This window comes from Mesoplodon bidens (genome assembly GCF_964165515.1).
Source record: "Mesoplodon bidens genome assembly, chromosome: 6".
Lineage (NCBI taxonomy): Eukaryota > Metazoa > Chordata > Mammalia > Artiodactyla > Ziphiidae > Mesoplodon > Mesoplodon bidens.
Window position 1 is genome coordinate 49,738,624 of NC_138162.1, and position 25,882 is coordinate 49,764,505.

Sequence of the window (25,882 nt, forward strand, 5' to 3'; positions counted from 1 at the left end):
CATATTAGCTTCTTAACAGATTTTCCTGCTTTTAGTCTTTATTTATGTGATATGTTGTATTTCACTGAGTGGCCAGGGTTGTCTTCACAAAACAAATCTGTTCATTTCAATTCTTGTATTCAAAGCCTTCTGTGACTCCCATTTGCTCTAGGATAAAACCCACCCTTCTTAGCAGGTGATTACATGTCATCCACAATCTGCTGCCACTCAAGTTTTACAGCTGTATCCTGTATTATTCTGCCTGCTTTGCCCCCAGCCCACTCATCTAGTACTACCGCTGTATCAGACTATCATCCCAGAATGAACCTCCACGACGCCCTGCCCAGTCTTTCATCAGCGCAGAAGGCAAACAAACATTTCCCTTCATGTTCATTTGTTAAAATGTTACTCATCCCTCAAGACGGAGTGAAATGTACCCTTCTCTCATCTATTCCAGGCCAGATTTGTCATTCCCTCATCTGTGGGTTTGCAGCACTCTGTTTTTATCTGTATTATAACAATGGGGATTTTTATCCTGGATTTTATGGAAGAGTTCTGATTCCCAATAATCTATCCTGTTGTCAGACAGTTTTTCACAAGATTTAATTCTGAATGTATGCTCCTGATGATTATGGAATTTATATCATGCCTGATATGTCTAAAGTATATACAAACCTGATTTTCTACCTCCTTAGTTTTATCTTTCTGGAAAAAGGCAGTGTACAAATGAATCGTTATTGATAAACCAAATACTCTGCTTTTCCCTTCCCATCTGCCAAATGTAATCTCCTGAATGATAAGCAAAGACCAAATATCTGTCTTTCATATTGTCTCTATCTCTGTCTGTCTGTCTCTCCCTTTCTTTCTCCCCTCTCCTACTGTCCTTGACAGCCCCTAGTCCCATTCATAACTTAATAACTAGGTGTTGAATTGAAATGAATTGATCAAATAAGAGAAAAAGCCCAGCTGCTTAACTACTCCAGTGATATGTTCCTGAGGTCCATTCTTCTGGGAAGAAGCTGGATGCTTACAGAAAGGATCAGGGAAAAGTCCTGGCCTGCAAAATGCAAGTAAATGCACTAGTGCTGAGAACAGTACTCAGCCCATGGCAAAAGTTCTTTTTTATTATTTGAAGGCGGTAATTAGGCTGTCTTCTTCTGTAGGCTAAGCATCCTCATTTGACATGATTTCCAGACCCCTTGCTCTGCTCTGTGTCTTCCTGCAGATTATTTCTGACTCACTAATGTTCTCATGAGAATAAGATAACCTCATTTGGTCACAGATTTTTGGTGTATGTGTCTAATCAACCCAGAGTCTGGTGAGAACTTAGATTGGGGGAAAAAAAGGTACTATCTTCTCTTCCCCTCATCAAAAGCTAATCTCTACCTAAAATTTAGCACTTCCTTCAATTACAAATGTAGGCAACAAACTGCAGTAGGATTAGCAATATTTGTGACTTTGTATCTAACAGAAGCCACATAGAATTTCATATCACATTATTGTTGTTAGAGATATTTGGAATTTTTATAAACTCATCTCTATTTTAAAATTAATTTTTGGTATCATTCTGTCCACTGCTAGATTATATATTAATACATCACAATATTTTTAACATTTTGATAATGAATTTTAATATAATGCCCTTTATAATAGTCTGTATTTTATTCTATGCATTTAAAACCATTATTCTGAGAAAAAGTACACTTAACCATTTTGCCAAATGGCATGGAAAAGTGTAAGAACACATGGTTCTAGTGGAATTTAGAGCATATAGATAAGAATATAACATTTACTTCCATTAATGCAGCCTTAGACTGATTTCCTTTATATTTTTAATCATTATAAAATGATATATATTCATAGCTTCATATGGTTGAGGTGTTTACAAAATGCAACATTCAAGTCTCCCAACCCTACCCACTCCCCAAAGATAACCGCTGTGATTGATTGGGGTTATTTTTCCAGATATTGGCTATATATACTCATATACTTTAAAAATATATCTCTATCTCTATGTCTGTATTTACATCTATCAATATATAAATAGATAAGATATAGTTATTGTAAGGGTGGAGAATTTTTTCATTCTTCCCTTCTAGGTTGTTGGGCTAGTCTAAGAATTACATTGACATAGGACAGATTAATAGGAGAAAAACAAATTTAATTTTGTTCATACGGGAGTCCAATAGAAATATGAGACCCAAAGGCAATAAGGCAATTGTGGCTTATATGTCATCTTGAACTAAGGAATAGAATGGGACCTGAGGCTTCAAAGGGAGGAGGGCAGTTAACAGGATGATAAGAAGAGTGCATGTTTGATAATCAGATGTTTGCCCTGGTAGGAAGGTAAGTTATCTCTGGTAATAGCTCTTTTTCTGCACCATGCCCCTTATCTAAATTCTTAAGAATTTAAGAAAGTTAAATTAAGATTAAGTTAACAGAGAGGTAAAAGTTTTTCCTGAGTCTGCTGGGTCTTGAGTGCCTTCAGCTCAAAATAATCCACATGCTAAAGTGGCACATCTTGGGGTGGCATATTCTGTTCCCCTTCATTAAATGTATTTATAAATATATTTATTGTATAAGTGTAAATATATGTATATGTGTACACTAATATATATGTTAGTATACTGTCACATACAATTTATATTATCTTATGCATACTGCTTCTGCTCTGCCTTGACTTTTATATAGCCAAGTCGTACTCTTGGCTATCATTATTCTGAATTCTTTTTCTGGAAGGTTGCCTATCTCCCCTTCATTTAGTTGTTTTTCTTGGGTTTTATCTTGTCCCTTCTTCTGGTACATAGCCCTCTGCCTTTTCATCTTGTCTATCTTTCTGTGACTGTGGTTTTTGTTCCACAGGCTGCAGGATTGTAGTTCTTCTTGCTTCTGCTGTCTGCCCTCTGGTGGATGAGGCTATCTAGGGGGCTTGTTGTGCAAGTTTCCTGATTGGGGGAAGTGGTGGTGGGTATAGCTGGGTGTTGCTCTGGTGGGCAGAGCTCAGTAAAACTTTAATCCGCTTGTCTGCTGATGGGTGTGGCTGGGTTCCCTCCCTGTTGGTTTTTTGGCCTGAGGTGACCCAACACTGGAGCCTACCCAGGCTCTTTGGTGGGGCTAATGGCGGACTCTGGGAGGGCTCACACCAAGGAGTGCTTCCCAGAACTTCTGCTGCCAGTGTCCTTGTCCTCATGGTGAGTCACAGCCACCCCCCCACCTCTGCAGGAGACCACCCAACACTAGCAGGTGGGTCTGGTTCAGTCTCCTATGGGGACACTGCTCCTTCCCCCGGGTCCCAATGCACACACTACTTTGTGTGTGCCCTCCAAGAGTGGAGCCTCTGTTTCCCCCAGTCCTGTCGAAGTCCTGCAATCAAATCCTGCTAGCCTTCAAAGTCTGATTCTCTAGGAATTCCTCCTCCCATTGCCAGGCCCCCAGGTTCGGAAGCCTGACATGGGGCCCAGAACCTTCACTCCTGTGGGTGGACTTCTGTGGTATAAGTGTTCTCCAGTTTGTGAGTCACCCACCCAGCGGTTATGGGATTTGATTTTATTGTGATTGCGCCCCTCCTGCCATCTCATTGTGGCTTCTCCTTTGTCTTTGGGTGTGGGGTATCTTTTTTGGTGACTTCCAGTGTCTTCTGTTTTTGTTTGTTGTTTTTTTTTTTTGTGGTACGCGGGCCTCTCACTGCTGTGGCCTCTCCCATTGTGGAGCACAGGCTCCGGACGCGCAGGCTCAGTGGCCATGGCCCACGGGCCCAGCTGCTCCGCGGCATGCGGGATCCTCCCGGACTGGGGCACGAACCCGTGTCCCCTGCACCGGCAGGCGGACTCCCAACCACTGCGCCACCAGGGAAGCCCCCAGTGTCTTCATTTTGATGATTGTTCAGTGAAGCCAATTTTATTATCACTGAAATATCCAGGAATAATCCAAACCAGATTTTCTTTGTGCTGGGGCATAATCAACAAAACTGAGGCTTTTGGCAGGTCTATGGTACTTTTTACAGTGTTCCTCCTGAGTTCTGCTGATTCCCACATCTACAGAACTCCCAGCAAGGGCACAGGAAAATCCTGGCTTACTGGAGCAGAGGTGTTGATTGTGATACATCCTATAGTTTTTCAATTCTGACTAGATCTTTCCTCTCTGTAGAGCAAGAGGTATAACACTCTTTTAATTTTCAAAAGGCTTTTGGTTATTATATTCAGTACAAAGATCTCACTGTGACAGCTAATATGCTGGTGATGTTAATGGCACTGGAGGTGATGGGAAAAGAAAAATCACTTCTAAGTAACCAGCAGGCAAAGCTAATATACACTGGTCTGGCCCTGTAGGTTATTCATACCCAGAGTTTGTCTTGATCGGTGAATTATTCTGATAGTTCAGTGCCCATTTTACCTTTAACCTTCTAGATATCACTGCTATCTGACTAAAGTTAGTTTCTGTTAAGGTAACCAGGTCCCCTTTCATCCCTGAAGCTTGATGGCTTAGCATAGAGCAAAATAACATTGAGACTCTTGGACTAGAAGAATCATGGGGAATGACATTAATGTATGGGTTACCTATGCCATGAAAGTCCAGCAATGCCATGTTTCAAGTTTTACTCAGAGAAGGAACCATTTACAGTAATTCTGTTCACACAAGAATAACTTTTCCAAGTTTGTCTTAGATCTTGCCCTGCTCAAATGAACAGTTTCAAAAGAGGCAGTATGTGACTACAACTTTTCACTTCTGTTTGAGTAATCTTTCTTCTACCTTCTTTCTGAGTCATCTTAGTCTTCTAGTGTCTTCATTATTTCTTAAATATTGATCTATACACCTTGTATTAGACACATCTTGGTACTTATCTCTCTCCTTCATGTTCATTACCAGTAGATTGTTAGGCAAATATACAAGGTTGCATAGAATGGATACATTTCCTTGGCAAACATGTGAAGTCAAGAGATTATCTCTAAGTTGACAAAGAAATACAGGCTGGAGAGGGAATGATAAATTAATTCTAGACCAGTTATGATTCCAGACTGTGGTATATAAGTTGGAAGGCAAGAATATTCTCCCATTTCCACTGAAGCCATACAAAGTTTTTTACCATTAAAGAGTTTTCTTTCTCTTCTCTCTTCCTCAGAGATCTACAGTGTTTCTGTTCTCTTTTACTCACTTAAGAACTTAGTCTTCCACAATATGTATTCAGATAAAATAATCAGGCAGAGCTGATTTCTGTGTATTATCTTTTATTTATTTGTCTTTTCATATTAAACTAACTTTCACACAAGTTGGATGAAACAATAGCTCTCCAGTTGAAGTTAGAAAAGGATAGCATGTCTTCAAAAATTGTTTAGCATTGTGAAATCAAAAGAGATTAACTTTGTCTAAGAGATAGAATGGGTGATAGAAATTTTCTGTGCATGGGAAAATTGCTGCTTTTAAAATTATAGTTTGAAATCATCCAAGTAGTGAAAAAAATATTTAAACCCAACATACAGGATTATAAAAATACTCTTTGAGGCCTGATGCTTGCTTTGTGATTAAAGAAATGATGCATCTCAGTGTTCTTTGTGCATGATGAAAATTAATGTACTTTTTATTTTTTCCAGCTGTTAATTCTAGAATCAGTAGAATCCATTTATAGCAGAAAAATTTTTCAATCAATTAATATTTATTTAAAACTATTGAGGCCCAATATTATAGGTAAACTGCAGTAAGAAAAATAAAAAGCATGTAAATCATGCTTGATACCCTTTGAGAGTTAACTTGTGATCCAGTGTGAAGAAATCAAGCATATGCATTTGTCAGACACCTGGAAATGATGTGTGATAATTGCTAAATAGGTAATATTAAAAACACTATAAGAGGAGAGAGCGAGAGAGAAAGAAAGAAGTTCCTCCAGGTGTTAACTCAGAATAGGAGCCACATGAGCTGGGTCTTAAACAATGGAGAAAATTTCAGCAGGGCAGGTAGAAGAGAGTTAGGACATGGGTCTGAAGCTGGCACAGAGAACATGTTACAAGTAGAAATGGAAAAGTGTACTGAATATTTGAGAAATAGCAAGCAGAACTATTTTACCATGCAGGAAGACTGATGGAGGATGGCAGTTTTCAAAGTTTTTAACCTCAAATCACCCTTTCTTAAAAGAATTTGCATATGGAAATCCTGATATTAAATTAAAAAGAAAAATAAAATAAACTGCTCTGACTGAAACAAAGAAACTCAGGAAGGCACCTTTTGGGGAAGCAAATGGAAGTTCTTGATATCAGTGTGGATTTATTAAAAATACCCTGTATCTCTTGCTTATCTCTCTGCAATTTGACTCCTGCTGGGCTGACTCTAATCTGGATTCCTGACTCATAGACTTCTGATTCCCACTCGATTTCTAGATTTCTATTAATATTAATAGATTTCTATTTCTAGATTTTTAGCACCTGGACCCCTGATTCTGATCTCCTCTATCCAGTTCCTGGGCTGTAGGTCTATTTACCTAGTCCCTAGGTCTCTCTACCTGATTCTCTTCCACTGTTTGTTCTGATGTTGCTTTTTCCTATCCATAGCTTTATCCAATTGTAGATAACCACTTTAGCAAAGAAAACCCACCCATTTTAAGAATAGTGTCATAATATAAGTAATAGGTAATAACAAAGGGATTGAGGAGACCTTGGTGGGAACAGAAAAGAAAGGACTTCTGCTTTATATTAGAGGATCAAATAGCACTTGTGATGAATTAGATAGAGTATAGGTATAGGTAGAGATAGAGAGTATAGGTAGTATAGGATGGATTAAGCATAGAGAGTGAAAGAGCTGGGACAAATACAAACTCCAGGTTTGGACAAAATAGGAAAAGAATATGCCATAATAAAATAAGTCTTAATAACTACTAATATGCATGTAGCCTTCATATTCTACAAAGCATATTCTTTTGTGTTCTCTCATTCATCCTCATAGCAAACTTTTTAGGAAGATTTTATATTCTTGTGCTACAGAAAAAAGAAAAGAGATCAAGTGCTTTGCTCAAGGTCATACTACAAGTTAGTTCAGACTACAAATTTCACACTTACCTTGACTATAGACCTGTTCTTTAATTCGTGGTAAACACACCTTATACTGTACAAAGCAATAAAGGTATTTTGCATTTGTTTTTTTACTGGGTCCTATGAAGAGGGCCACATTTACAGTGTGGCAGTTAGTCACATTTAACACAGGGTTAAGAAATGCATGGTATTCATGTCACGTAGCTTTTTCTGTACTAGTGAAAGACATCATTAATCAGTCTTCCTAGTCTTTCCTGCTGAGCCTGCATGCTGCCTCACAGTCTTTCTCAATATGTTACTCTAGGCAACCACTACTAATAAATCAGAGTTGTCTGGAAGTTGAAACTCGTTTGCCATTCTGGTACTAAAATTTTGAAATGACGTGTATGGTCTGGTACAAAACTCAATAAAATGACATGCCTTAGTTTCCAGTCCCTCAGGATAACCCCTTCCTGTTTCCACATCTGAGCCTACTATGTGGGCTTATACCTTGATCCCTGGGACTAAGCCCCTGCTTTTCACCCAACGTCTAGAAAGAGATGGTCTATCTTGTTCCCCACTTCTGAAGTTCTGTTTCATAAGCCAGTTGCTCCAGGCTAGGGTCTTGTCATGAGTTCTCCCCTATAGTCTGAGAGAATAGAGTCCACTTCCTCTTGTCCACTTTTTATGATGGGATTTCTGTATCACTTAACTGTTACTATGAAACAAACCATCCCCAAACTTTATAGTCCTGAGAGAATAAGAAGTATTGACCTTTTGTATAAATCTACAGTTTTGTAAGGTTTTTCAGGAATGGCTCCTCTGTGCTCCATGTGGTGTCAGCTGTTTTGTTATGCTTTTTTCCTGATTGCCTGTTAAGTTCAGAGTTTTAATTTCATAGCTTAATGAAGAATGGTCATACCCTGAAGTCAATACCTGCACCTTTCACTTCAGTCTCAGCTTGTTCATGCACATAGCTGAAAACATTTGCAAGGTATGGCCTAAGAAATGCTAGAAGGCCTTTAAAAAATAACAAAGAAATATTTATAGGTATTGAAGGGAGCAGAATTTGCCACCCCAACATATGCCTCTTTGTCATAAGGATTATTTTAAGCTGATTATTTTTAAAAACAACACACTCGGAAGAAGCTCTGAAAGCTGAGAAGTTACTGTTTTTGTAAGAGACATTTAGTTATAAGGGAAATCTCTGCTTGTAAGGGTGTCTCTCTCTCTGTACCAGGAAGAGAGGGAGGACTCTCATTAGATAGAAATTCTTATCAATGAAGAAGGTGCTGACTTGGATCTGCATAACAGCATGCTTTTTCACTGTGCTTTTCCTGGCAACCTCCCATAACTGGCCTCCCCCATCCCTAGTCTTTCTTTTGTCTTTAGCTGGAGATGGTTTTTAAGGTGGTGGCTTGGGCCACTTTGGGGAGTTGCTCAGTTTTGCTGGATATCTCTCATGTATACAGGAGGTATACATGTTATTAAACTTCTGTTTGTTTCTCTCCTGCTAATATTTATATTCTTAGGAGTCTCAGCCAAGAACTTAGAAGGGTAGAGGGAAAATTATTTTCTCTGCCCTACAGAATTAAGCTTCATCTTGCACACTGAGGATTCACTTTCAAGATGGATCATTCACATGGCAGGCACTCTGATGCTGTCTTCGGCAACTAATTCAGGAAGATGGTCTGAGGTCTTTAGTTTCTCTCTACATGATTCTCTCCAGGGCTGCTTAGGCTTACTCACAGCGTGGTGGGAGGCTTCCAAAATCAAATGTGCCAAGAGTACACGACACTCTTTGGATCCAGTCTCAGAACCACTTGAGCCATAATCTGTTGGTCAAAGCAGTCACAGGGGCCCACACAGGTTCAGGAGATGGGACTTAGTCTCTACCTCTTGACGGAGAGTAACAAGAGTTTTAGAAGAACTAGATATCTGGAGATACTGCTGTGTTAATCTTTGGAAAATGCAGTCTGTTGCACTCTATTGCCTTTGCCTGTTTAGTCACTGTCATATTACTTTGCCCACCTTTTGAGATGTTGATCTCCTGCATGCTGCCATATCTCCCAGCACCTTATTCCTACTTCTCCACTTATTGGTCCACTATTATTGTTTATAATGTTGCTGCTGTAATATATCCTTTTATATATAATTTATTCTACTGCCAACATTTAGCACACACCCAGAAGGTCTTTTCTGAACTTGAAGATCAGCTATCCCATCACCAAGAAAACCTCAGAAAGTGAGTTGATTGAGAGAAAAAAAGCATGTTTTGGGGGGCTGAATGGACCTGGTTTCAAATCCCAGCTTAATAAATGAACTCTGGGAAGCTTACCTCTTTTAGCCTCAACTTACTTTTCTATCAAATGAGTATAATACAATTTTCATCTCATAATTGTTGTGAGAGCTAAATATGTAACTGTTAATTAAATATACTACCCCAGTAATGGGTTTATTGAGTAGTCTGCAAGCTGTGGGGGTATTAATATATAAAAGTTTATTATTTATTCAATTATTACTTTGACCCATACTCTGTTTTTACCTGTTCTTTTCTGTACTCAATGTCATTGCTGACCTTTTTTCCCATTTCTTGTATTTCTGGTTACTTTAAATCATGACAGTTTCATTACAGCTAAAACTTCCTTCTTGTGCCCAATTTAACATCTCCTCCTCCCCACAGTGCAGGTCAGATTTTTATCTTGGGTGACGTGGAGTGGTGAGAGGGTCTGTCCTGTCTGGTCTTTGACCCTGCCTCCCACTCATCACCACGGAGTAGAGCATTGGGGTGCTGAGCCTGGTTGAGTGTGGTTTGGCTGTGAGGTTCTCCTCCCTCCCTCTTTTCTGGGTCTGGCTTCAGTGAGGCTGGGAGACATAGGACCTTGGGAGATAAGAAGAAGAAGGGTCTGGCACCTGTGAGTCATTTGGAAGCATCTCTGGCCTTGCTCCGGACAGGCTGGCTTTGTCTGATGCTGTGGTCCCAGCTGATGGTGGGCTCGATTGTGGAGGAGAGAGTGGGCAGCTTCACCCTGGTTCCCCATCAGTGAGGAGCCCCTGAGAGAGGGGCAGCATTGCCCCAGCCCTATGACAGTCTGCCCAGCCCTCTAATGGCTGTCACCTTGACTTTCCATTGATCACCTGGAGAGCCCCAAACTGTTGCTCTTCCCTCTACCCTGTTTGCTTCTTCATGTAGAACCAGAAGAACTACTAAGGGGGTCATGGAACACAGTGGAAATGCCCTCCCATCCTTTGCCAGTACCTTACACCACTCTCTCTCTTTATCCGTCGTCTTAGCCCATGTCTCTCTTTCCTCTGTTGTGTGGGCTGCCAGAGCAAGCGTAGCCACTTCAGTAATGGTTGAGAAGCCAGCACCAGGCTTATTGTTCCCAAACTCCAGGCATACACATTAGGCTTTCCCAGGCCCTCTTTCACAATGGTCTGCTTTAATGGCAACACTGAGGTGGGCCCAGAGCAGCTATAGCTGGAGGCATATAGCTCCAAGACTCAGGTTTTCAACTGCTTTTTTGCTTTGTTGTTGTTGTTGTTTTGTTTTTCAAACTACACTGATCTGTATGGGTGAACCCCTATGAACCTTCTCCATCACTTGGGAAGTGCCCTTGGTGGGGTGGGCATCCCATCAGGAAGAATGTTCTTACAATTTCCCCTGCTTATTTGTTTTTATAATCTTTCAGCTCGCCCTTTGTGCATTCCTTTATTCCCTATTCCTCACAGGCAGAAAGTCCCAGGAAACAAAGAAGCACAGTTTCAGCAGACTTTCGTAAGAGCAATAGCATTTTGTCTGAGCCTAACAAGAACTGAATATGATTGGTGGCCTCTCCAAAGTGTGCCCCTAGTCAGTGCACCTCGTGTGATGCTCACTCTGAATAGCAGGGCTATCTCTATGTAACCAACCTGCTGTTATGGGGATTTATTTATTTTTCCCAATAACACATGTAAATCATTGCCTGCTCCTATTTAAGTTAGATACTAACAGCTTCATTAGCGATTCTGGGCATATTAAAATACTAGCTGTGAAAACAGCAATGAAGGAGGCTGTGCATTGTTAATCCTTCCTGTGACAGAACCATCAAAAAGCAAGCCTTGGTGGCTCGCTTATGAAGATGGTGTTTCCTCCATCTCTTACCAAACATGTGAGTGGGTACAGGGTGCCCTTCCTGGCAAGCCTGTAAGCTGTCAGAGCTCGGATGGCTGCTATTTTTGTGGTAAACTGATTATTGGCCTTCACTGAATATTCACAGCTCTATTAACCAAGACCCCCACTGTTTCTCAGGGAATAAAAACTGGGTGGAATTCCAACTTTCTCTGCCCACTGAGTGCCTTAACAATGGCCCCAGGACTGCTATTTTCAACTGAATCTGGAATGAGAGATCAATTATATTCTCCTGTTTATATTTGCCAGTTATATTTGCCAGTTTTTTTTTTGCAAATCATTTTTAAAGTGGTCCACCCTCAATTTTTAAATCATCGGTGCTGTGGATCTATATAAATGGACTGCATCATTCCAAGTGGAACTGAAATCTGTTTCACATCCTTCTGACCTTGACTGGTGCATTATAGAAGTCATCGGCTGGGACTGGATGACATGGTGCTTTTTAAGCCGTTCTGTTGATTGCATCTTCTTCACCACCTATAATGGAAATTTAGAATGTTGTATTCAGATGGCCTGAGGTTTCTAATGTCATTTTCATCTCTTTTCTTCCCTGTTGAAAGTTCTCTAAAGGGTCCCTAACTGCCTTGCTGAGTATGGCACACAAGGCCTTCCATGGTCTTGCACTTAGACCGTTTTTTCCCATTTATTCTGTAGCACATGTTGCTCCATAAGCTAGGATCATCTTATGCCAATATCCTAGAATGCCCAGGCAATATGCATTTTGGTTCTATATTACTTGCTGGTTTGACTGTTTCTGAATGTTTCATGAGATTTAGCCTTGCCTTAACTTTATATCCCTAGGTAGAATGACAGGGATAAATCAGTGTCAACCTGATCCCATATATGAATAACCCCAGAAGGAAACTAGAATTAATTTATTGAATGCAGGAAATGACCATTTGATTCAGAGGGTGAGGGATTTTGAAGAGTAGGGGTAGATGTGGAGAAGCAAATCCTATATGTATGTCCTTCTCCTATTTGGTAAGAGGGGAGCTTACCAAGAGCAGAAAGGCAATACATCAGATATATGGGTTTCTGCAGTCCTGGAGGCTGCTATGATGGGACTTCCAACACTTCCAAGGAAGCTATGGAATTGGGCTCTTGACTTTAAGGTCAGCACTGGGGCAATGGATTTCTCTTTCTCCTGCCTACTCTTCTCACCTCCATCTTTCCTAAATTTCTCCTCTATGATACTTGTTTTGATCTTCATACTGGGGCAGTGATCACATTGAAGGGAGAAATTGCTAGTTGACTTTAATTCCAGTTGGAGTATAGTATGAGTTTGTCTTTGACTTGAGGGTTTTCATTCTGGTTGGACCCTGACTGGCCCATAGCAACCTATGGCCACCATAATATGTGTCAACTCTATTTTCTTAGTTTTTCTTTTCTCCACCACTCAAATGCCAGAAATCATGTCTTTATTTTGTTTGCTCCATCTTACTTTTCCCACTTCATTTAAAGTTTACTCACTCCATTCATTCCTCAAACATTTCAAAACCCTTACTCTATGCAGGAAATTTTCTGATCGTTGTTGGTGATATGAGGAAAAAGACATAACACCATTCTCAATGGCAGTTTACACTTCCTGTGCTCTTCAGTATGGTAGCCACTAGCCACATGTGGCTATTTAAATGAAAATTAATTAAAATAAAATTGAATTTCTCAGTCACACGAGTCACATTTTAACTGCTCAGTGGCCACATGTGGCTTGTATCTGCTGTAAAGAACAATGTAGCAATAAAACATTCCCATGATCACAGAAAGGACTGTTGGACAGTGCTGGTAGACTCTAGTGGAAAAAAAAATCCTGTTAACCTGTTGTCTTTTATTGAGCACATATTACATGTCAAGTACTAAGCTAAGTATTATGCACACATTTTTCATTTTATCTTGTCAATATCCTGGTAAGGTGGGGGTCAGTATCTCCTTTCTGCACAAGAGAAAGATAAGACATAAAGGATTTAAGGGACTATAAGAAGCAATATGCTGTACAAAATCTTTAATATTCATTGAATAAGTGGATTTAGTCATTTAGATATCATAGTTGAGGCAATGGATGAACCTCATAATCAGAGCTAGATTAAGAGATATCCAGAATATTGATCTATAAGTAGATTTAACATCTGAACCCCCAAATTTGATACCAGTTTATTTAGGCCCCACATATGAATCCTCACATAATGGCCAATTAGTACCCAGTCCTATAGAAGATGATAGTAGCTTCAAGAGAAACAAAACAAAACAAAAATTCTCACAGATACAGACTCTGTGCCCACTAAATAAATCTTGAACAAGTATCTGAAGAATATGACTTTGAAGAACTATTGAGTTATTAACCTGCTCAGAGTACTCATAGGTCTTGGTCTAGGGAAAAATGGCTTTTAGGATCTGGTATATTTGATAATTTAGTAGCTCAGTGATGTAATTAAGCAATCCCATGCTCATATTGATTCTCTCATTTAGAAAATGCTTTCTCATGACCTATTCTGTCACAGGCCTATGGCTCAGTAATAGAAATACAAAGTTGAAGAAAGTGTCCTTCTCCCAAGGAGCTTGCAAAATAGTGAAGAACATACAACATTACAATATAAGTGTTTGCCCACTGTACTCTGGTAGACACTCTAGGATACAGAATAAGCAGACCTGATCTCAAGGAAACTTCTGGCAATTAGGAGAGGGGAAATTCACAGAAATAAATATAACACAATTTAGAATTTGGAACATGCAACAGTAGTAGAATATACAAATGTGCCATATTGAATGTTATACAGTGAAACACTTTTTATAAATGTTGTAGATGAACAAAAGAAGAGACATAGCTGCCAGTTTGGGAGGGAAGGAAGTAGAGGGGTAGATGGGCATTAGGGAAGACTTGACATAAGTAGTGGGAGTTAAGCTGACCTTCAAGACTCCAGAGAATTGGATGAAAGGATATCCCAGGAGAAGATTAGCAGGGGTAAGGGTGAAGAGCTCTGGAAGTGCAGGGCGTCTCCTCAGGATGGTGAAGTGTCTGCTGTGGTCACACCCTGGTTACACGAGGGAAGCACTGATGGGTCAGGCTGAGGACAGATGGCTGAGGACCTTAAATTTGGCTATGCTGAGGGATTTGGGGCTCTTCAAAGGATGATGAGTGTGTCCATGCTGTAGAGATCAGTCAAAATGAAGAACTCTCATCTGAAAACCTTCAGCAGGTAGCAAAAAATGAATATTTATGTATTTGTTTAGACAATAGCTGTTTTAGTTTTCTCATTTGACTGCTTCAAGATTGAATATGTATTCATTCTTTTTCATATTCTCTTCTCATATAGGTCATCACAGAATATTTAGTAGAGTTCCCTGTGCTATAAAATCAACAACAACAACAACAAAGATTGAATATGGCTCATGTTGAGGAAAACAAACAAAAGCACTCTGAAATTGACAAGAGTGTTTTTCAGCTTTAATATTCTTTAGTTTGTTAATAGTTCCCACCCTGTGAATAATGCAGAAGCTGCATCCTTTCTGCATTGCCACTCAAAGTGCAAATTAGGAAGTTCACCTCCTTAAGGCTTGAGCTTGATAACTGACAGGTACAGATTCCCAGGGGCAGCAGTTAACTTCCTGTAAACTGAATGAGTTGATGCCTCTGGAAGGGAAAATTAATATGGTAGGTGAATTAAATTCCCTTTGCTCTAAAGAAAGCATTTTACTTAGCTGTCTACTACCCTCCAGGATCTGTGCTTTAGAAATGTCTGGTGCACAGCATGTCACTTCTGCTTCCAGATCAGCCACCTAACACTCTGAGCATTGACTCAGACCCTACTAATAAACTACATGTATGATTGGCAGAATGAGAGAATGTGATTCACACACACCAGGGCTCACTCCCAACCTGGAGAGAGTCTGAGTTCAATCATTAAGTTTTAAAAGTATGAGGATTACCACCTAGACAGTCCTTCTGTGGTCTCAAGGGTCTTGCAGCTCACCTTGAGCCATGGGCACATAACCCTCTTTCTCCATCCTACTATTTTTCCAATCCTTATAAGAAAAGGATGAATAGAGGTGTGAAACATATTAAAAGAGAAGTAGAGCTGGGCATCTAAATGTAGTGTTTGCGAGTCAACTTTTGAGAATGTTACATAAAGTGGCAAACCAAGAAATAGAAATCCAAAGTCTGAACATATTCAGTCCCTTACTCATTATGTCTGGCCTGAAGCCTTCCCATCTTCTTCCTAATATATTCTCCTCCTTTGGGAAAACTGTTCCTCCTCCTTTTCAGTTTTTATGTTCCAATGGGGGCAACGAATACTAGGGTCCAACTCCTTGACCACAGTTAATGATTCTGTAATGGACGTGTGATCCTAGACTGAGCAATCCAGGTCTTTCCTTGAGATGTTTCAAGCCAAGTATAAGAAGACAAGAGTAACCATTGCTTTCTAGTATTGAAACTTTGAAAAGTGAGCCCTGGGCTCAGCTAGTGGTCATATTTCTACCATACGGAGAAAGTTGGAGAAGAAAGTGCTAAGTAGCAAGAAGTGTAGATGAAGTATGCAAAGAGAAAGTTCTGGGGGCATTCAGATGTCTGTGTGATTGTCCCTGCAAGCTAAATCTCTGTGCCTGCCAAGATCACATGTAATAGCCCAGTATCCAACCAAGCACTTTTTATTTCTTCCTAAATTATTTAAGATATCTTTCTATTACTTGCAACCAAAGCATTCTTTATTAATACAAAAGAATGAGTATACCTGACCTCACTTCTTTTTTTTTTTTTTAATCTTAAATTGAATCCTTGCATGACTCAGAAATTATTGGGCTCTATAGTGAGGTTTTCTTCTTTTTTAAACACCTTTTACTGGTGGTAACTTTCCATTTCTTATGTTTAGTGTTCTTTAATGCTTTTGCAAAACTTGTCAATCTGTTAAATTCCCAAACCTGTAAAATCCACATGGTAGATAAGGTATGATTTTCTTTCTTGCTTTCTCACATTCACAGACAAATTTCTAAAGAATGTTGCCTGTGAGTGCAATACATTCATAAGCCCTGGGGTCTAATAGCCCAATGAAACCTCATTGTGGGATAGAAAAAAATTTTTCTTAAATGCTTCTTTGGTTACTTTTCATCATTTTCCATGTCTTACTCTCTTTTATTAATTATATTATAGCTGATTCACAATAAGTTATTAATTTTTGTATTTAAAATCAGCTCAAGGGTTATTTATTTTTTCTTAGTAAAGCAGGTGTCTAATTCATTTTTACAAGGTATTGATTGTGTCTGAGTTCTTTATTAAATCACCTCTCTTTCTTCGCATTTGTTCTTAGCAGTTGCCAGGCAACTCATATGATACTTGGCAAAAATAGTCTGAGAGGATTTTTTTTAGAATAAAATTAGTGAAGGCATAGACCCCTTCTGATGATGGATATTACAGTTGTTCAGATGTAAAATTAGCCACTATGAATGAGGATTATTATTTAATGTTATACTAAATGGGATTTTCTGTCCAGTTGTAACCTGGGTCTCCCACCTACAGTTTGCCTAAATTGCAAAGAATAGTTTAATTCCTGATTTGAAAAGAAAATGAGGTTGACAAAAAAAATAATAATAATAAGGACTGTTTTACTGAGTTGAAAAAGATGAGTGATGATAAATGAATTTGCCCAAGTATTTTCTCTCTGATTCAGACTGCTGCCCGTGGCAAAATGGCTCAGGGAAAAGCAATTTTTTCATTTCATATTTTCTATTGAGAAACAATCGGCAAGACCAAGGTGGGGATTCAGTTTACTCTGGTTTCTTTTAGAGGCAACTCCATGTAAGATACATTCTGATAATGTAATTAATATGCTATTGAACCTTTCTCAGCAAGTCCTGTAGAAGAACGCTGCAAGTATTAATGAGAAGGCCAGATGAGATAAAGTATGTGAAAGTGCTTTTGACACTGTAGTCCAGGTTTAGATTGTTGTTGTATTGGTGCTGGTGATGGTGGTAATTGTTACTTAAAGTCAAGAAGGAATCTGGTATGGGATCTTTCTGAGAATGACTTCTGTCTCCTACATCTTATTCTAGATTTGATTATTAGGTTTAACCAATGAAAACATGTATGTGGATTGGAAGAGACAAGTCACGTTTTTCAGTTAATGGACATCCTCATTTGGAAGCCAGATGAATTAGGAAGATAATGCTGTTCTATTAATATGGCAGCCTCTCTATCTCTGCTCTAAACCCCATTTCCTCTGCCTTAATTTTAAACTATGTTCATTCTCTTTCATTTTTTCTATGTAATAAATTTCTCTCTGTTAGCCAAAACTTTTCCTTGAGTATATAAAGCTGTCCAAATCGATTCTATCTTAAAAATAAAAAATATAGGGCTTCCCTGGTGGCACAGTGGTTGAGAGTCCACCTGCCGATGCAGGGGACATGGGTTCGTGCCCCGGTCTCAGAGGATCCCACATGCCGCGGAGCGGCTGGGCCCGTGGACCATGGCCGCTGAGCCTGCGCGTCCAGAGCCTGTGCTCTGCAACGGAGAGGCCACAACAGTGAGATGCCCGCGTACCACAAAAAAAAAAAAAAAATATATATATATATATATATATATATATATATATATATATATATACACACACATATATATATATGTATGTATGTATATACACATACACAATTGCTTTTAAGTTATTTGTCCCTAACAAGGATGTCCCCATGGCTCACCTTCCTTTTATAACTGAATTTCTTACTGTGTGATGGGCCTTCACTTATTCCTCAATTAATTGTTATTTAGTTTCTCCTCCCTCCAGAAACTGAAGTTGCTCTAGGAACTGAAGTTGCTGGTTCAGTTGATTTGACCTCTCTATAGAATTTGAAGCTATTGACAATTAGGTCCTTTTCAAAGTTCCTCTTCAGTTTTTGATTTCATCATTTGATCCTGCCTTCCCTACAGCTTCTTTGAGTGGTTTTTAAGGGAACTTTCTAATCAAGTTATTGTTTAAATATCAGCATTGTTCAGGAGTGTTGTCTAGGCCCCCTTACCACCTCACTGTCTATTCTCCCTGAGTGTGTGTGTGAAAGAGAAGAGGGAGGGGGAGAGAGAGAGGGAGGCTCCACCCCGCATTTCTTTCGTTAGCTCCAGAGCTACTCAGTCACACTCCTTTGAACTTCTCAGTATGTACAACCTGAAAACACCTAAAATTTAAAACGCTCCAAATGAGCTCATTCCCCTAACACATTTTCACATTCTCCTTAATTCCCCTTTTCACTGAATAGCATGGTTTTTCACATAATTTCCCAGACCACAATTCTGACTTTATTCTTGATTCCTCTCTCACTTTCTATCCCTAGAACAATTGTCCATGAAACTGGAATATCTGCCTCATAAATATTTTTTAAAATCTGTCTTCTCCTCTTCAACCCTATTGTCTCTGCCATAACATATTTATAATGTCTTTCTTGATCAGCTAATCACATATTCCTTCAAAGGCCAACCTTATGCTGTCATGACCCTTCCTTCTTATATTTGTTTGAATAAAGGCAAAGTAAGATGAAGGAGAAAATTGAGCATTTTTCATAATAGCATGTAGATTATTTTAAGAAATCATATTATATGAAAACAAATAAACATAGCTGGGAGTTCAAGAGGGAATGCGTGTGATTTTCCTAGTGAAATATCAGCAAGTGAATGTATTTGAGTAGGAATACTAAAAAAACATTCTTTTTCAGTCATGTGGAGTGAGGGAATATTTCTATATCCATCTGGTTCTTCTGAACTTAGTTATGGTTCATATATTCACCAAATCCAAGGAATCTAAAAAATCCTACTACAGCAAGGCCTGACTTTTAAATGTGATCATCTAACTGTTCTAGTTTACAGAAGTGGAACGAACTTCCATCTGTTGCCTCCTTGAATAGTTCTGCATTTCTTTCTCCTGCCAGAATTAATTATGAATGCTTGAGATTCTTGGTACCTGGCTTAGAAGACAAAAGTTTCAGTATTCGACCCCACCTTCTCCCTGACCCAGAATACTTTAGTAGTTATAAGTGCATTTAACATTAGAGAGTTCTGAAAATTTTCTGGTTAATTCAAAACACTTGAGAGACAAAATCCTGCTACTCATTGGTGTAAACTCTGCTCATCTAAGGATTTTTAGCTTGTTGATTAAGCATGATAGGGTAGTAATTCCTATATTAGCAACATGCATGTGTATGCACATAGACAATTACTGTCATGACAAATGGGATTTAAAGACAGGGACAGGTCAATACCAGGAAAAAATTGAGGCCAATATACCAGACATAATGGCATGCTTTATGTTTCCTCTGTGTGTATTAAAAAAGAAGAAGAAAAAAGGTTGTCCTTGATTAAGTCAGAGGTGTATTCAGTGTAGACACTAACTCTTTAGGAACATTGTTTGCAGAGTACTAGGGGTCGAAAACAAAATACAGTAGATTGAGAAATGAATAGAGGACAAAGAAGGTAGAGACAGTGAGAGCAAACTCTTTTAAGAAACCTGGAAATTAAAAAACAAAAAAACCCAGAGGACTGGGAGCTTTTATTGATTAAAAATAAAAATACATTCTTGCACAAAAAATGGAAATACCTTCTAAAGACACAATAATAAACTTTTCATTATTAAGAGCTAATTTTTAAAATGTTTTTCTTTTATCTATAATGGCTGCCTTGCTGAAGCCATATCTATGTATATGTGTACAGGTCCTGTATATCCACACCAAGAATTTCCCCCTTTGAGAACTAGACTATAACATACTACATTATGTAGAAAATCTCAGTCCTGCTGTATCTCAAGTAGGAGAAATTTCTTTTTAAGGATCTAATATCCTCATGAAATAACAGATATGCCTTGAACATTTCCAGAAGACGTTCATTTCCTGAAGGCAGGGCCCAAATCCATAATTCATTTGCTTTGTCTTCCGTATCTGAGTGAAGTGATGTGCATATAGAACTTGAGGTGGAGGTAGGGGGAGTTAAAAAAGGAGGGAAAATGTGTCCAGTGTCCCTTTCTGGCTTCGTTTTTGTGCTATTTACACATGAGGATATTGTTAGTCTCCCAAACCAAGAGGACTCAGAACTTCTGAAGATTTCTCATTTAATGTTCTCCTTTAATTCATTAAAAAGGGTAGTAAGAGTCTTTCATTTTTGTAACACATTTTGGTTACAAATATTTTTATTCCAATCATCTCACATGAGCAAACAGACTGTGATTTAAGTGACTAGACTAAAATCAAATATTAATAATTAGTGAACTCCGGATTGGGTCTTTCTGCAGAAGCCCAGTCACATGTTTTCTTCTATCACAACATGGCTTGACCATTGAGTATATGCCATAGGAAGTAACTGTGATGTTGTCCAGCTGGTTTAGGTTGTTTTCTTTGTTATAGTCTCATGGTGATAAGATAGATTTCCACAGCAGATAAGGTATACATCAAAGGAGAGAGGAGAAAATACAAGCTGAGGAGATCCACTACACACAGTGTCCAAGTGTGGTTGAGGAGAGTTGACACATAGGAATGGCACCTTACTAATGAGAGTTATCTACTGACCCAACTTGGCTTCATCCAGGACCCACAAACTACTGGATGATTTCCTGTGACTTAACAGCAGCAGGTTCATGAGTTGGTATCAGCTCTTCTTATGATGCCCCACTTCCTGGGCTGCAATGGCAAACAGTTTTGCCTGAACGCTGACTTTTGTATTCTCCTCATGGTTTGCTTAAAGCATTATCTGCTGGTGCTAATTTTGACTGTATTTTAGCTTCCCTCCTGTTTGTCTGAAATTCTGACAGAACTCTCTAGTGTTGATTTGAGATCTCTGCCCCATTATTTCACTCTAGTTTCCTGATTTTATACCTGTTGCTCAGTTCTAGTATATGATGTAGACCAAGTTCAATACTAAGAACTCCTGAGTGCTTTTAGCAGACACGCTTCTTTTCTGTTGTAATGCTTTCCTAGTCTCCCAATATAGTTTTACTTTTATATTGTTTGTTTGTTTTGATCCTCTGAAATCCGTATTTGGCCTACAGGGAATGCAAAGATAGAATCATAGAATCTTAAAGCTGAAAGACTATTTGAGATCATCCCAGACTTTGATCATAGATGCCTTAAGGTTTATGATAGAAAGTTCAAGACTTATACTCGGAGTCCTTGGCCCTTTATCTGCTCTAGTGCATATCTATTTTTATCTCTTCTGTTTTACTCTGTTTTTTATCTAATTTATTTAAAATAAATACAAAGCATTCTGCTGCCTCACAAAAACAAACAAAAAATTTGAAAATAATTATAAGTCCAACATTCTAGTTTATAGGTTATACAACTATTGCTCTGGATGTTTAAAAACTTTCCTAAACTTGTGTTTTGACTTAGAAACAACTACAAATTCCTGATCTGGCAGGTTTCTTTTTCCCTTTATACAACTGTCTTTTTAATGTATCCATCGACCCTAAGGGACTTCATTCATGCTCATGTTTCCCCTCATGCTTTTGTTGGGCTTTTGTGACAAAGAATTTCCAGACAACACTGGCAGTGTGTCATGATCAGTAGACACACAGCAACATAGAAGATGGACTGTAGTCCTAGCTTTCAGACTTATTACATGTGTGATTTGGGCCTAGTCAAGTACACTTACTTGTGTGCCATGTGGGCTTGTGACGACTGCTTTTAGGTTGAAATACTCTCTATAATAGTGCTAGATTTGTTATCAGTAGGTATTGTCTGTATACCCCCTAGCCTCTGAATCTGGCCCCTGCCTCTCTTTACATCTTCATATAGTATCAGGCTTCCCATGCTGACTTTGCTGCAATCATGCTGACTTTTCAAATTCTTATACACAATAAAATTTTTTCTGCTCCTAGGCCTTTTTGTTCCTTTTGACTGGATTTTTTTCCTACTAATCTTTTGCATGACTGGATCCTTTTTTATTTTTCATGTCTCAGCTTGAAAGCCCTCCTTGATTATCTCATCTAAAATGGACTCTTCCAATTATTATCTCATATCTTCATCCTGATTCTTGTATTTGTAGCATTGATTATAAAATATAATTATTTTATTTATAAGTTTAACTTGTTTATTCTCTGTCTCCAGAATCACCATGAGAGAGGAGCCTTTTCTGTCTTGTTCAATGATTTATCTCTTATGGCTGGCAACTTGGTAGATGCTCATGCTTGCTAAATATGTGTTAAGTAGTGGAGGGAAAGAAGGAAGCAAGGAAGGAAGGAAGGGGGGGTGGGTTCATTGAGGCTTGTGTCCCATTTCCCTCTTACATGGCAATGCTCACTGCTGCATGTGAAGAAACACTTCAACATCTGGAGTACTCTTTAGATCATCTGGTAAGTGCTGATGTCCACTCTACTTATGTTTTAATATAGCTGGCTACAAGAGTCTAAAGCCTGCCTCAGCGTAATTATCTACGACTCTTTGATACAAGTTTGTTTTGCTGCATTGTCTAATACCTAGAGGTATTGGAAATGCTGTTTATAAACTTTAGTTCTGGTGGAATTGGAAGGAGCATTTGCTTACTACAGGAGCCGAGGTTGTCAGTGACACTCAGGTGCTGCAAATCCTTCCTCCCCAGGAGCAGGCTGCCTAGCTGCCTCCTTTCTGTGTCATTTAGGATTTTTTTTTCCTCCAAGTTTGACATAGTTGGGATCTCAGCTCACAACATCCTGTTCTTCTCCCCTGCCTTTATCTCAACAGAATAAAGCACAGTTACTTTGATCCTGAAGTTTGAACTCTTAAAAAACCATTCTCTGAGAAAAACAACCATCCACTATGGAATTTACCATTTTATTTTGTGTGCTAGACTAATTTTTAAGATATTTTGTAAAAAAAAGATGGAGGTATTAATTTACTCCTGGTGCATGTGGCTGGGGCATTTGGTGGCACCTAAGGGTTGTTATTAGGTATATAACCAGGCCATTAAGCACAAGAATTTGCACAGACGTCTTCCCACACAGTTAGAAACCTTAATTTCTCACGTGAATGCAGCATAGCTTAAATATGACACACCCAGAGCAATAGAAAATGATTGCACATCATGAAAAGGACATTTTTTTTTTTTTTTTTTTTTTTTTTTTTTTTGCGGTACGCGGGCCTCTCACTGCTGGGCCTCTCCCGTTGCGGAGCACAGGCTCCGGACGCGCAAGCCCAGCGGCCATGGCTCACGGGCCCAGCCGCTCCGCGGCATGTGGGATCTTCCCGGACCGGGGCACGAACCCGCGTCCCCTGCATCGGCAGGCGGACTCTCAACCACTGCGCCACCAGGGAAGCCCAAAAGGACATTTTTAAAGAAATATATTTACATTTTATTTTTCTGAATTCAGATGCTTTATTAATGGAAAAAAGCAACAGTTATGGAATTTCAGATGAAAACTTTTATTTATTAAATGCCCTTATTTGAAAGTAAGTACTACCAGATAATCACTCATACAAAATAATAAATACGCATTTTAATTTGGCATGTAGCCCCTCTTCTTTCTCTAGTTCCTGCCCGAGTTTTACTTTTCTAATAAAGGTGTATTTACATAACTGTTTGAAGTTCTAAATATATGCCAACTTATTGTAGGAAGAAGGATCTAAAAATATTCAGAATTACCACAGTAATAGTAGTCTAGGGTTACAAATCTGCTTGTTGACTGATTGAATGTGGGGAAGAAGGGAGAGAGAAGGACCAAGGAAAACTGCTGGGTTATTGGGTTGAGATCATTATAGATTGTCATCCCATTTACAGAAATGAAGAAAACTGGTATGGAAGTAGGTTTGGACATTAAATCAAGAGTTCTGTGTTGTCCATATTAAAAGTAAATTTGAGACTTACAAGATATCCATCTGGGAACATGGAGTAGTCAGCTGGAAATAGGAAGCTGTGGTTCTCAGAGTCAAAATATTTAAGGTTATGGCATGGGATGACGTCAACTAAGGAGAAAATGAAGAACAAAGACATTTCTTGAGGAATCCAAGAATTAGAGGTTAAGCACAGGAGTAAACACACCCAAAGGAGACTTAAGAACAACCAGTAAGGTAGGAGAATACCAGGGAATAAGATACTGTAGAAGCCAGAAGGAAAAAAAAAAAAGTATTTCAACTGTTTTGCATACCATTGAGAAATCAGTAAATATCTGAAACATAGTGACAGATACCCTAGAAAAATATTCAGTAGTCCTGAATTCTGGGCTTTACCTTTTCTGTGCTGAGGTGAAGTCACTTCACCTCTTTGATTCTTTCCTCTTCAAATGTAAAGTGAATCATCATTTCTCTGCTTTTCTACCCAGCACTCTTTCTTGATGAATCTGAACACTGCCCAGAATCTTTTCCAGCATAGTCCTCATGGCTATCCTGGCCAATCTGTCAAAGTTACTATGTGAAATGACATAATCCTTGCTGTAATTGTTCTTTGAATCATCTACAATTTTAACTCTATTTTATGAGTGAAACAAAATGATATATGATACTGTATTATTTTAAAAATCAACTCAAGTAATAGTTTCATTTTAGTTTTAGTTTTTGTCCTTTGTGGTATGATCTTGCAAATTCTTGTCTGACTTTGCAAATATATTTTATCATTCTGAAATTTGTAGATTTATCATGTAAGTAAAATATATTTCAGATTAGTTGACCCATTACCAAAATATCTGAATAGTTCTGTACAGTGAATAAATGACTTAAGGGGCTTAACTTACCATTTTCCTAATTTTCTTTTCTTGGAGGTGGTGGTGAACCTTAATATGGATAAAATCTGGAATCCAAAATAAACAAGAGTAAATGTGGTATTATAACAGAAGGATCTATTTACATCATTGAAATTGGGGTTCAAGAGGAATTTTTAGGCAGATGATGAATGAGAGAAAGCAGGGACACACATGTGTGAGGTGGAGGGTAGAGGATGTTTCCCAAACAGAAGAAAGACTGCTCTGAGAACTCTGGGGTGAAGAAGAGCTTATAGGCTTAGGAACTGAAAGAAGACCAAAATAGTAGAGTAGGAAGAGCCACAGAGAAGATTAGCCTCCAGGAGTGAGAAAGGAGTGATTAATATGGGACTTATTAAACAATGTTAGGAATTTTGGATTTAATCCTTGGTTCAGTTGGAAGCCATAAAATTAATGGTCAAGTAACATAAAGACCATTTTTTTATAGTAGTTAGTAAAGATTATTTTATTTTAATTTTTATTGGAGTATAGTTGATTTACAATGTTGTGTTAGTTTCTGCTGTACAGCAAAGTAAATCCGTTATACGTATACATATATCCTCTCTTTTTTAAGATTCTTTTCCCATATAGGCCATTACAGAGTATTGAGTAGAGTTCCCTGTGCTATACGGTAGGTCCTAATTAGTTACCTATTTGATACATAGTAGTGTCAATATGTCAATCCCAGTCTTCTAATTTATCCCTCCTCCTCCTTACGCCCGGCAACTGTAAGTTTGTTTTCTATATCTGTGACTCTACTTCTGCTTTGTAAATAAGTTCATTTGTACCCTTTTTTTAGATTCCACGTATAAGTGATATCATATGGTATTTGTCTTTCTCTGTCTGACTGACTGCACTTAGTATGGTAATCTCTAGGTCCAACCATGTTGCTGCAAATGGCACTATTTCTTTCTTTTTTATATCTGAGTAATATTCCATTGTATATATGACCTAAGTGTCCATCAACAGAGGAATGGATAAAGATGTGGTACATATAAAGAGCATTTTTAAAAGATTGCTGTGGTGGCACTGTAAAGAACAGAGTGGACAGAGTAATGGAGGTAGGCACATTTTGG